This window comes from Vombatus ursinus, unplaced genomic scaffold, assembly GCF_900497805.2.
Source record: "Vombatus ursinus unplaced genomic scaffold, bare-nosed wombat genome assembly UNPS02014833.1, whole genome shotgun sequence".
Taxonomy (NCBI): domain Eukaryota; kingdom Metazoa; phylum Chordata; class Mammalia; order Diprotodontia; family Vombatidae; genus Vombatus; species Vombatus ursinus.
In genome coordinates this window covers 3,166,351-3,178,928 of record NW_020954611.1, presented here as the reverse complement: position 1 = coordinate 3,178,928, position 12,578 = coordinate 3,166,351, and the positions used below count along the sequence as shown (strand labels likewise).

The 12,578-nt window shown below is 39.1% G+C and overlaps 1 protein-coding gene across 1 annotated transcript in view; it reads right to left on the bottom strand.

The window, feature by feature from the left end:
• The window catches only part of BTBD16 (BTB domain containing 16), a 104,920-nt gene that overhangs the window by 19,297 nt on the left and 73,045 nt on the right, over positions 1-12,578 (bottom strand). The window lies entirely within an intron of this gene.

Genomic DNA, 12,578 nt, shown 5'->3' with positions numbered 1-12,578 from the left:
ACTTTAATGAGATTGAGTTCAGCTAATGAGCTCCTTTTTCTCCACTCCTCATCTATAAAACTCCATCCTCTTCCCTAAGCCTTTCCTATGGTTTTTTTTTTTTTTTGGTGAGGCAATCGGGGTTAAGTGACTTGCCCAGGGTCACACAGTTAGTAAGTGTCTGAGGCCAGATTTGAACCCAGGTCTTCCTGATTTCAGAGCAGGTGCTTTATCGACAGCATCACCTAGCTGCCCCTCTTATGTTGCTTTTCAATGTCAGTGGATGAGATGATTCTTCTTTCTTTTCTAAGTCTAATGTATTTGCTCATGTCCTTGATAGCATCAACTCATGTCTATTTTAGGAGCTTGCTTTAATGTCATTCTGCATATCAATTCTTTCCTCACTCCCTGCCAGCAAGTATGCTCAGGTCTCTCTGCCTTTACTTCAGACAGTCTAAATTCACCCCCTCCACTTTCTTACCACCCATTTGTTCCTCAATAAGCTTCTTGTATTCAGACATCCAATCTAATTCCTCTTTTGGCACTGTTCTTTCAAAGGTCATTAATGATTTCTCTCTTTTTTAAAAGTTATATTGATATATTTTGTTTTTGTCAATTTCACTTCTGAGTATATCCTACTCTTCCTTCCTACCCTTATAGCAAAAAATAAAAAAGAAAGAAAACAAAATCAGTTCAACAAAACCAACCAAGACATTAATCAAGAGTGGAATGTGGAATATTCCACACCTTTAACATTGTACCTAGGAAGAAGAAGGTGAATTTTCTCAACTCTTAATTCAGGGTCAGATTTCTAGGTCATTGCTCAGTGTTTGATGTCATTTTGTTGTTTCCATTTACATTTTTGTAGTCGCTGTGTATATTGTTTTCCTGGTTCTACTTACTTCACTCTGAAGTTTATGTAAGTCTTTCCATGCTTCTCTGAATTCTCCATGCTCATCATTTCTTACAGTACATAATATCCCATTACATTTAAGTATAGTAATCGATCTAGCCATTTCTCACTAAATGGACATGAATGTTATATCCAGTTCTCTCTTACCACAAAAAATGCTGCTATGAATGTTTTGGTTCATTTTGGAATTGTGTTTTCATTTTTGACCTGCTCAGCAGTGGAATCTCTAAGTAAAAGAATATGGACATTTTACTCATTTTTTCAGAGGGAGGGTCATAATTCCAAATTGCCTTCTAGAATGGCTGAACCACAGCCCTACCACAGTGTACCAATCATCTCCTGATTGTTAAATATGCTATCACTCAGTCTTCATCCTCCTTGCAACATTTCACATTATTGATCATCTTTTCAACCTTGGTATTGATGACACTGCTTTCTCAAGTGATAACCTATTATTTCTAGGATCAAATATAAAGTCCCCTGTTTTGCATTTAAAACTTTCATAGTTTTTTTTTTATGCTTTTCTGGTCTTATATTTTATTCCCTTCCATGACTCTACTTTCTAGCTACCCAAGCTCACTTGCCACTCCTTGAGCATGACACTCTGTCCCCTATGCATTTACACTGGCTGTCCTCCATACCTGGAATGCTCTGCCTCTTCAGCTCTACCTCTTGGTTACTATTGCTTTCTCCAAGATTCAGCTCAAATTGCCCCTTCAGCAGGAAGCCTTTCTCATATTCTTGATGCTAATGCCTTCTCTTCTGAGATTACCTTCCATTCATTCTTTACGTATCTTGCATGTACCTAGTTATTTACATGTTGTTTCTGGGAAATTTAAATCCTCAGAACTTAGTGCAGTGCCTGACAGGGTAAGCTCTTAATAAATTATTTTCAACTTACTGATGGTATATGACTTTTTTTTTTTTTTTTTTGCTCTGCTCCACTTAGGTAATAACAGCTTGATAAATCAATCAGAACTCTGTGGAACAGGGTCCATACACCTCTTTGAATCAATCAAAGCCACTAAGTGAGATATTTGTTCAGATCTTAAGAAATTTGTATAAAAGAAAAGAGCTATCTCAGAACCATATAGATCTCTTGGCATCTGTCAGAAATCTGGAAGCAGAGAGGTGGGAGGTTTATAAAAAAGTTTATAAAGAGCTGAGCCAAGAACCAGCAGCCCTGGGAGAAAGAGAAAGGCAGGATTGAGCTTTGGCAGATAAGGGAGCTATTGAAAGCCATTAGCCTTAAAGGCATCTTGGAGCAAAAGACTCAGATTGCTTCCACTAGTGAACCCACTTATTCAAAGATTGAGGTAAGTTCTGAGTAAATATCTGCTCTTTCACCAATTTCCCCTCCTGGTGTCTTTCTATCGGTATACACCATAATATAATCTGCTATTTTGTTACTCAAACTTTTCTAGTAATCTGAATTTTTCTCTCAGTCACTAAGAACATAGATTAACTAGAAATAGATGTAAATTTAGGCAAAAAGCCAAATCTCTGCCTAAATTTATCTGTTTAGGGATTTAAAGTAACTATGATTGAACTCATAACTTTTCATCTAAAATAAACACTCTAGATGCCCATCAGTTGAGGAATGGCTGAACAAGTTGGGGTTTATAAATGTAACAGAATACTATTGTGCTATAAGAAAGGACAAGCAGGTGGTTTTCAAAAAAATCTAGAAAGATTTATACAAACTGATGTAAAGTGAAGAGAGTAGAACCAGGAGAACATTGTACACAGTAATGGCAACTTAGCGCTTCTCAGCAATGCAATGATTGAAGACCATTCCAAAGGACACATGATGAAAAATGCTATTTATATCTAGACAGAGAGAGAGAAAGAGAGAGAGAGAGAGAGAGCTGATAGAGTCTGAATACAAATCGAAGCATACTATTTTCACTTATTTTTATGTTCCCCCCCCCCCCGCTTTTGCTCTGTTTCTTCTTTCACAACATGACTAATCTGGAAATGTTTTACATGCACATATATAACTGATATAAAATTGCTTACCATCTTAGGGAGGGGGGAAGTAAGGGGAAAAGGGAGAAAATTTGGAACTCAAAATTTAAAAAAAAAAGAAAGTTAAAATTTGTCTTTATATGTGATTGGAAAACATAAAATACTAGTAAAAATAAAATAAAATAAACTTCCTAAAACTATAGAAGAGGAAATTACATGACTCTTAATGTGCATTGTATTACCTCTAGGCTTAAAATGAAAATAATTGTTGCAACAGCACATCACAGTTTAAAGAACACTGGCCTGGACCTGAGTTTAAGTCCTACCTTTGATAATCTTGGGTAAATCACTTAACTTCCTTGTGCCTCAATTTTCACATACATAAAATGGAACAATTAGAGTAGATAGTCACTTAAGTCCCTTATAGCTTTTACACCTTCAATGATCCTTCAATGTCTAAATTTTTTTGCACAGTGCTTTGCCCAGCACCACATGATCCCGAAAATCCCAGTGGTTTCTCATCACCAGGGTTAAGTTCAAACTACTCAGCCTCCCAAACAAGGCTTATGATAATCTGGCCTTAACATACAATCCAACTTCAGCTTGTGCTCCTTCCAAACACAAAAACTCTACATCCTCCAGGTAGCATGGAGATATGGAAATATTTGAGGATTTGAGGCAGGAGACTGGGTTTTGAGTCTCTGCTCTATTACTTCTATGATTTTGAGCAAGACCCTTAACTTCTTTAAATTACAGTTCTCTCTGAGGGTAATGTATTACAAAGGAAAATATTTTTTCAAACTGAAAAGTAAAAGCCATCATTACTATAAACCTCTGTTCATAATATTTCCCTTGACTCTTTAAATCTTGCCAGTCCTTTATGGTCAAGGTCACCACCTCCTTTGTAGTCTTACATTACTCCTACACCTGCTGATTTTATCCATTCTTTGAACTTCAATAGTATTTATAGCCTGTACAGCTATTTCTGACATTTGATATAGAATTCAACTTAACAAGCACTTAAAAAATACTTACTACGCTCTCGGCACTCTGCTAGGCACTGAGGATACAAAGATGAAAATAATAATAGTTGTTACCCTCAAAGAGCTTACATTCTACTGGATGGAACCCACATGCACACAGACAAGTTGATACAAACAAAATACAAAGTAACTTGGAGGATGGGAAGTTCTACCAGCGAGGGGGACTAGAAAAGGCACAAACTGCTTTGAATTGTTACTTAACTACTTCATCTTGCGTACATCTGGGCTCCCCCACTGGGTGGTCTGTTCTTAGGGTGCATTGTATCTCTCCATGCAGTGCAATGTTGTGCCTGCAATATGTACGCAATAAATACTTTTTGGATGAATGAAATGGGCCCTTTAAAATACTTTTAAAACTGTGATGATAAAAATACAAAGCATTATTAGTTATTACTTTATTAAGGTATTTGCTTTAAAAGTTGATTGAATGAACAGGCCTATTATGTTAAATCCTAATCCATCTGATCCACACATGGATGGTCTTCAGAAAAGGATCGATTTAATCATGAGGCTATTCATACAGACACATACCCAGGAATAAGTTCTTTCTAAAATGGTTCCTCCTAAAAAATGGGGGGGAAATGTGCCAGATTTTCCAAGTCCCTTTGGAAACACAAAGTCACTCACTGAGGGCACATCCCAAACAAGACGGGCCAAGGACACTTTTAGATTGTTTTTCCATGAATCAAGAGTGGCGCCCAAATCACAAAATGTCCCAGCTGAGTCAAAGGCATGATGGGGTTCTGTGTCCCTCCCTTGCCTGGTACTCTGATCAAACTCTTTAGTAACCATTTTATTGCCATGATCCCTGGAGACTCAAAGGGAAATTTGTTAACTTATCCAGACATCATGAGTTGACCTCTTTACCTAGGTCAAAAGGGCTTGAGGTACACTGCAGGGAGGAGGGAGAAAAGACAGCAAAGAAATTTGGTGATGCTTATGTTTGGAGAGCCAGAGCAGTTGGTACTATAATCAACCCTTTAGCAAGGATAACCCTAAAGCCACTGAGAAATATAAAAATGTCAATTTGGTAAATATTGTCTTCTTTCTCCCACCTCCACCTTCCCCAGTTAGATTTCCTAAAAATTTTGACAGAGAGAGATAAATTGCTTGATTTGAATCTCACCTCCTTCATTTTCCCCTCCTCCTTCATTTAAGTAAGGTGTGGATAATCAGTGAAATCACCATATGGCAGGAAATAAAAGAGAAGGTAGAAATGGATCATCTATACTCTTTGAGATCATCTCTCAAAATGCCAAGAGTTACCTCTTTTTAGAGTGGAAAGAACTCAAGACTGAACACACGAATTTGCTTGGAAGAATGATACAGAGATAAGGATGACTTAAGCTAAACAGAGTTACATTCTGCCACAGGGAAGAACAAAGGTAAGAAATAAGACAATTTATTTGGACTGGTATTATCCAGCCCCCAGCTCCCCTCTTTTAGTGGTTTGAAGAAATGGATGCCTATGGGAAAGCTACTAGACTATCAGAGGAAGAAATATATGTTTCATTTGAGATTGTACTTAAAACGTTGAAGGGTTTCCTTTCTAATATTTCTCTAGACAGACACTCATAAATCTGAGATGTTTTGACTATAACCTTGACTATAGGTTAGGGGTAGATGTATTGACCTCCTACTATCTCTACCAATACTATAGTACATATATTTCATTTATGAGGAAAGTGTCCAACACTGGTGTGCTCTTGCCTTCAAAGGTTTATACATGTAGTCACAGAGGGACACTTGAATGCTAAAATGTAATTTAATTACAGTTGTCCAATATCAGAGCCCTTACATCCAAGGGAAAGGTGAAAGAGACTCCAAGGTGCCTTGGGCATTAGCATATCAACCATCAGCTTTGGAGTCTTCATTCCTGTTGGCATTCTACCATTGAGGCAGCTGGAAACAAGATTTGCAGAATATTTTAGAACTGAAAGAAATGCTAAAGATTATTTAGCCCAACCCTTTCATTTAACAGATAAGGAAACAGAAAGATGTTGCCTGCCCTTGTGATTTCTCTAGTAGATATTCAATCACTATGATTGCAGTCTTTAGGATCCACCAGACTGACAATGGAAGAGGTTCATGCCAGGAAAAATGGTAAAGAATTCCTTTAATGCCATGACCCTCAAACAGATTTCAGTTCCTTCTTATTCAAAGAATTTTATATATTCAGCCTCTGAGGGCTCCTTTCTGTGAAATGCTACACCTAGCACAGTGCTTGGCATTTAATAAATGCTTGTTGAATATTGATTCTTTCCTCCACCCCACCCGCTAGGTGGAACACCCATGTGTTCCCATTCACCAGGTATTCTGACTGCTGTGTAAGTTTAGAGCTGCTCCCAGTATTGGCCTCACTTCCTGCATCCCATCTTCTCCTGGAGAATCTCTGTTAAAATCCTGGCCCAAAGCCACTTGCCCAAAGACTTCAGTTTGTCAATGACTGCTTTTACTAAGTGCCTCCTAAAGCATTTGTTGAAATGGATGCGTTTTGGCAACAGCTCACAATGGAAGAGGGTGGCTTGCTCCTTTTACAAGGGACAGTTCAACCCTTCAAAGTTTTCACAACAGCCCTGTAAGGAAGATGGTTGCAAATATTAATCCTCCCATTTCCTAAATAAGGAAACAGAGATGTAAAATGACTTGCCCAGGGTCACATGGCTAATAAGTGGTAAAGACAGTGATAGAGACCTACAAACTCAGGTCTTACGGTTATTCCAGTGCTCCTTTTTAGAATATCAGGCACCCAACATGTATTGCATGCTGACTATGTAGATGTTGACAGCGATGCAGAAAAGAAGGTCAGACTCTGAGTTAGGAAGACTTGGATTCAAGTTTCACTTTTGTTGTTGTTGTGGTTGTTTTTGTTGGTTTTTTTTTTGTTTTTTGTTTTGTTTTGGTTTTTTTTTGGATAGGCAATGGGGTTAAGTGACTTGCCCAGGGTCACACAGCTAGTTAGTAAGTGTTATGTGTCTGAGGCCAGATTTGAACTCAGGTCCTCCTGAATCCAGGGCCAGTACTCTATGCACTGCACCACCTAGCTGCCCCCACAAGTTTTACTTTTGACATGTGCTGACTGGGTGACTTTGAACAAATGACTTAACATCTCAGTGCTCTAAGAAGCGATCTAAAATATGAAGTGGTTACTCTGCATTAGTGAAAGAGTTTCCTCTCCTTCCTCTGACACTAATGAAATTTCATATCTATTCCAAAAAAGTACAGATCACTTTTTAAGTGGTCCAGGGATGCCTATGGTTTAAAAGGCACGTGGAGATTTTTTTCAATTTGGGAGGTTGTATAAGAAAAAAAGTATAGCAATCCCTTTGGGGCTACTTTTCCAAATACCATGCTGAATATTATTATTTAGGGTTCTAGGAGTAACCCTGAGGAAAATGGAATTTAATCCTCATATGATTGCTTCTCATTGATTATTAAACTAGACTTAATTAGCTTTCAGAAAAAGTATTTACTAATGCAGATATACCAAGAACAGTTGTTACAGAAACAAATCTCCCCAAATTGGAGGTGTATTCTTCTTCTGTAAATATGAGGTCCTTGGGGAGAGAGGGCTCAAATTTGTAATAAAATGGTAATGAGGCACATGTGTAAGGCATCCATGAGGAAAAGGAGTAACTCATATTTCTGGATTACTAGAAATTCTTTTGACCCTTCTTGGAGTCTTCATGAAGCTCCCCTTAGGTATAGCTCTCTGCTGAGTGCTGAGGGTCAACGTCCTTATAGAGATCTGAAGCTGTCTTTCCTTGACGTATGTGGTATTATTTGTAGCTGCTGATGCAGATGCTGCCATCAGCCACTGAGGCTCTAGAGATGTAGCTACTGACCCTTGTAGATACTGATGTACCTCTAAGGTCTTCTGACTTTTTGAAATTCACAAGGTCATAACTTGGTCCAGTCTATCTCTGGATACTTAAATGTCTTTTCTCAGGAGAACTTCTGTTTGTTATTGGCATGCCTCTCTATATACCTGGCTAGATGCATTGGTTTCTACCAGCCCAGTTTTTCTAATAACATAGTTAATATGTGTCAATGGGGAGGAGAAAAGCAAAGAAAGGGAAGCACTCTTTTTCTCTTCCCAAGTTCAATTCCTTCTCAGGAACCTGGAATCCTTGGATATGAACTTTGGTGTCTTCTCCCACTCAACTGACTGGCTCTGAAATAAGTCAGAGTTTTAATATGTAGCCCAAGAGGCATGACTTGGTTTTCTCCAGCCAATCAAAAGCCTACATGGGCCATATGTCTTTATCCAATGACCCAAAGTCCCTATGATCTTTTGAAACTGATTAAGGATTTACTTGTATCTAAATTTTGATTGATTAACTTAATTGAGATATCTGGGTTTTCTCTGATAAAGCAAAATGAAGAGGTAAAGGAGGAGGCAACTGAGAAATACTTGGAAGCATTAAAACATTCAGGAAATTGGAAAATGAAGGAATAAGGGGGCTAGGTAGAACAGAAAAGGTAAAGAGTAGAAAGGTGGGAATCCTAGGTAGGGTAGCTGTGATGATGTACACAGCAGAAGGGAAAAGAAAGAAAGCAGAAAGGGAAAAGAAAGAAGATAAAGAGAGGCTTTGTAGTCCAAAAATGTACCAGCCATTCACATGTAGGACTTAGAGCAATTTTGAATGAGATGACTAAATGGTCCAATGTCTATGATTCATCAGTATTTCTGGTAAGGAGATCATTAAAGTTACCACAGTTACGTAGGACTTCGGACCCATGTTGGCAACCACCATTAATCAAAAGAGCCACATGACCCTTTTGAGTATGCCCTAGGGAGTCTAGTCTGATATAATATTATAATATGTAAAGTAGAAACAGTGAAGAGGAGATCACATTCAAAAGGGGCATAGGCCATGTGAGAGCCATGGTCTCAGTATTTTTAAGTATCACACTCAGCAGTGCTCTAGGGGTATCTAACATTATGACTGGCGCATATCAGATTAACCATATCCCAACACAATGGATACTGGAATGTAGGTTTCTCGTGTGACAAATTTATTTTCTTTCCCAGGTACCATATTTAGCATGTGGAGAAAATCACCAGAGAGCTCTACATTCAGACAAGACCCTACTTAATCTAGCCTGCAGCCTGGTCTCATCAGTAGTTGCTATCCCCATTAACCAGACCAGTTGCCTTTTTTTGCTGTTGTTATCCACAGAAAGACATGGATTTTCCCAGGGACCCTTGATCTCCTAAGAACTTACAAATATGACCAAGTCCCTGAACCAGATCTGAATGGGAAGGTTCCAAAAGAAACATATTAACTCACAAAACCAAATAATAAGAGGAGGAATTGAGACTGCTGACTTTCCAAAGTTGATTTTAGTCATTCATAAACCAAGCATTTATTTAGCATTCTGTGTATAGCCCATATACAGAATAAAATAGTTTTATTAGATAAAATAGGTATATAATAAATGTAAGTATCATCTCAAGTGAAATTGTACATATCTGAAAGATATATATGATGGGAAAAGTAGATAGATGGGTCAATCATGTAGCAAGAATCAATTACTCAATTAATAAGCACTATCTACTATAGAAAAAGAATAGCAGAGGGTTTAAGATAGAATCTCAGGGTATAACCATGCTTAGAGGGTGAAGAATTGGATGATGGTCCAAAAAGACTAAAAAAGATTGGTTAGTCATATAGAAAGTCAACCCCAAATGAATAGTACCATGAAACTTAAGAAAAGAGAAAGTATTCAGAAGGAGGAAATGTTCTACAACATCAAATACTTCAGTGCAGTCTTCAGTCAGGACTGAGAAGATCAAACACCAGGACCCTTGGAGAGAGGAGTTTCAATCAGGTACATGGTGTGTACAGAAGTTCACCCATCCTGAGGGGTTCAAGAAGTGAGTGGGAGATGAGAAAGTGAAAGCAATGAACACAGACAGATTTTTTTTTTTTTTGGAAAAACTTGGCTGTGAAATGGAGAAGAGATAAAAGATGGTAAGTTGAGTGAATGTTAGTGTCGAATGAAGGGTTTTTTAAAAGGATGGAGGAGATTCGAGCATGTTTGTAGGAATGACGGAAGATGTTAATGGACAAGAAGAGATTGAAAATTAAGGAAAGAAAGAAGATGAAGGAAAAGAAGGAAATTTTCCTGGAGAAAGTACAAAGGAATGAATCAAGGGCACAAAGAGAGGGGTTGGCACTGGCAAGGAAAATGTCCATCTTATCTTTCAAGATTGGGACAAAGGATGTGAGAATGGAGAATAATATTGAGACGATTAGAAGTATGGAATTGAGGAGAGGAGGGAATTTAAAATAGACAATGTTCTTGGTAATATATAAGGTGAAGTCCTCTGCTGGGAGGGAGAAGGAGGAGACTGTTATAGGTAGCTTGAAAAGAAAAGAGATTCTGGAACAGCTACTATGAAGAGTTCAACAGAGAGTTAATTAGAGATGGGTTAAAGGTTTGGTCTGCAGCATTGAGGAGCCCTTAAGGGTAGGTCTTACACGTTTGTGGTAGAACAAGTGTACCCTAGTCATGTGGCTTCCTCCACTGCTGCCAGAGTGGAGAAGGTGGATGGTGGGAGTAATCCAGGAGCTTTAGAAGGGACAAGCAGCGATAGGACAGTGGGACAAAGTATTTAAGGTCAGAGGCCAACGCCAAGTGTGATTAACTAAATGGTCAAGATTTTAAAAGGAGGGAATTGAGGCCAGAGTAGGGAACATAGGTTTAGAAGAGGTAAGACAAAAGGATAAGAGGTTTTGGTCAAAGAAGAATATCAGGATTACAGATTATGAAAGTAGAAAACTGGTGGGTCATGATATAATCAAGAGTATGATCTTCCCTGTGCATAACTAGAGTGGTATGAGGGCACAGATGATTGAGGATTACTACCACCATTCTCTTCAACTTTTGCTGTAAAACACTACCATAAAAAGACAGACAACTACAATACAATATAGTGCAATGCGATGCAACACACCATATAACACAACATGGCACAACACAATACACATTTATTAAGTGCCTATGGTGTGCCAGGCACTGTGATAACTGCTAAAGATGGTCTCTGTCCTCTAGGAGCTTACAATCTAATGGGGGAAGATGATAACAAAAGGAAGCTAAAAAAGGGGAAGGGACTAAGGGAATTGGGGAGAAAAGGTACCTAGGGCACCATGATGGTGGTGTGGAATTCAAAGAGCTCAGCTGATGGGAAATTAAGAGTTCACTGGGCTTCTGAGCCCTCTTTAACTGGAGGTTCTAGGGGGAGTTTTTTGCTTCATCCTCTAGCCCTCCAATCATCACAGGGGCTGAGGCTACTGAGGGTTCTGATGAAGTGTGAGTACCAAAGCTGAAGCAATCCGGGTGATGATGAGTTTCCTGGTGATTAGTATTTTTTTTCCCTGGGGATTGGGGTGGGTGGCAGGGAAGAGATGGTGAAGGTGAAGTAGAATCCAAAGAGTGCAACTGACTAGGAAGCTAGGGTACTGAGGGAATATCAATGTGTAAACTGAAGTCCCCAAGTATGAGGGTGGAGGTTGGGGTGGGGTGGAATAGGGAGAGCAAAACAATGAGGTGGGTATTGAACTTATTGAGAAAAAAATGAAAAAAGAAACTTAGGTAGAGGCCAGCAGAAAATAGCCAGCAGAATCTTGATAGAATGATTTCTACAGATACATTGAATCTCGAATCTCAAAGGAGGAAAAGCTGAAGGATTATGGCAGGGGCAGGGCCTAGAAGTGTTGGGAGGTAGTGAAAGATTCCAGAAATCAGAATAGGAGAAATGAGGAGCAAGAAGCACGCTTACTCCCCTTCTCGGTCTAGCTTGTCAGAGGGACTGAAAGAAGGGACATCCGTTACTGAAGACGATGGCCAAGGGTGTGAAATGAGGGACCACAGACGGACAGACGGACAGACGGCCTGTGTAGTCCAATGACAGTCTGAGCAAGGAAAAAGATAAGTGCAAGCAAGGCTTTCAGCACCTTGGGTAGGACTGTGGAATATCTATTAGCAAGAACCGTACAGGATGAGAAAGTGGGGGGCTTGTGATATGTACTACCAACCAATCAATTAACAATCATTTATTAAGTGTCTGCTATATGCAAAGCACCTGGCTACAGAAATAGGGCAACAAAAAGAACAATGAAATAACCCCTGCTCTCAGGGAACTTATATGCTATCAGGGAAGATGTGTGTGAGTGTGCATGTGCACAAAAAACAAAACAAAACAAAAAAAACCCCAAAAACCAGATGGTTTAAGGAGATGGGGCACTAGTAGCCGGAGAGACCAGGAAAGGCTTTACAGAGGACCAGGTCCCGTAGCTGACCTCTGAAGAAGAGAAGGATAATTCAAAGCAGAGATGAGAAGGGAACACATTCCAGCCTGGGGGAGAGCTTGTTCAGATGCATGTAAGCAGGTGTTGGCATGTTGAGTCCAGGGATAGTTAACCATCCAGTTTGATTGGAATATATTGTTTACGAAAGGCAGTAATATGAAGTAAACCCGGAAACACAAGTTGGGGTTAAATTGTGTAGGGCCTTAAAGCCCAAGTAGTTCACCCTTTGGGTAATAAGGAGCTACTTAATAGCTTCGCTTTGTTTTTTCACAAGGGAATGACATTGTCAGACCCGTGTATAAATTAGGAAGATTATTTTGGTAGCTGGGTGAATGATAAGCTCTAGATTTGTCTTGA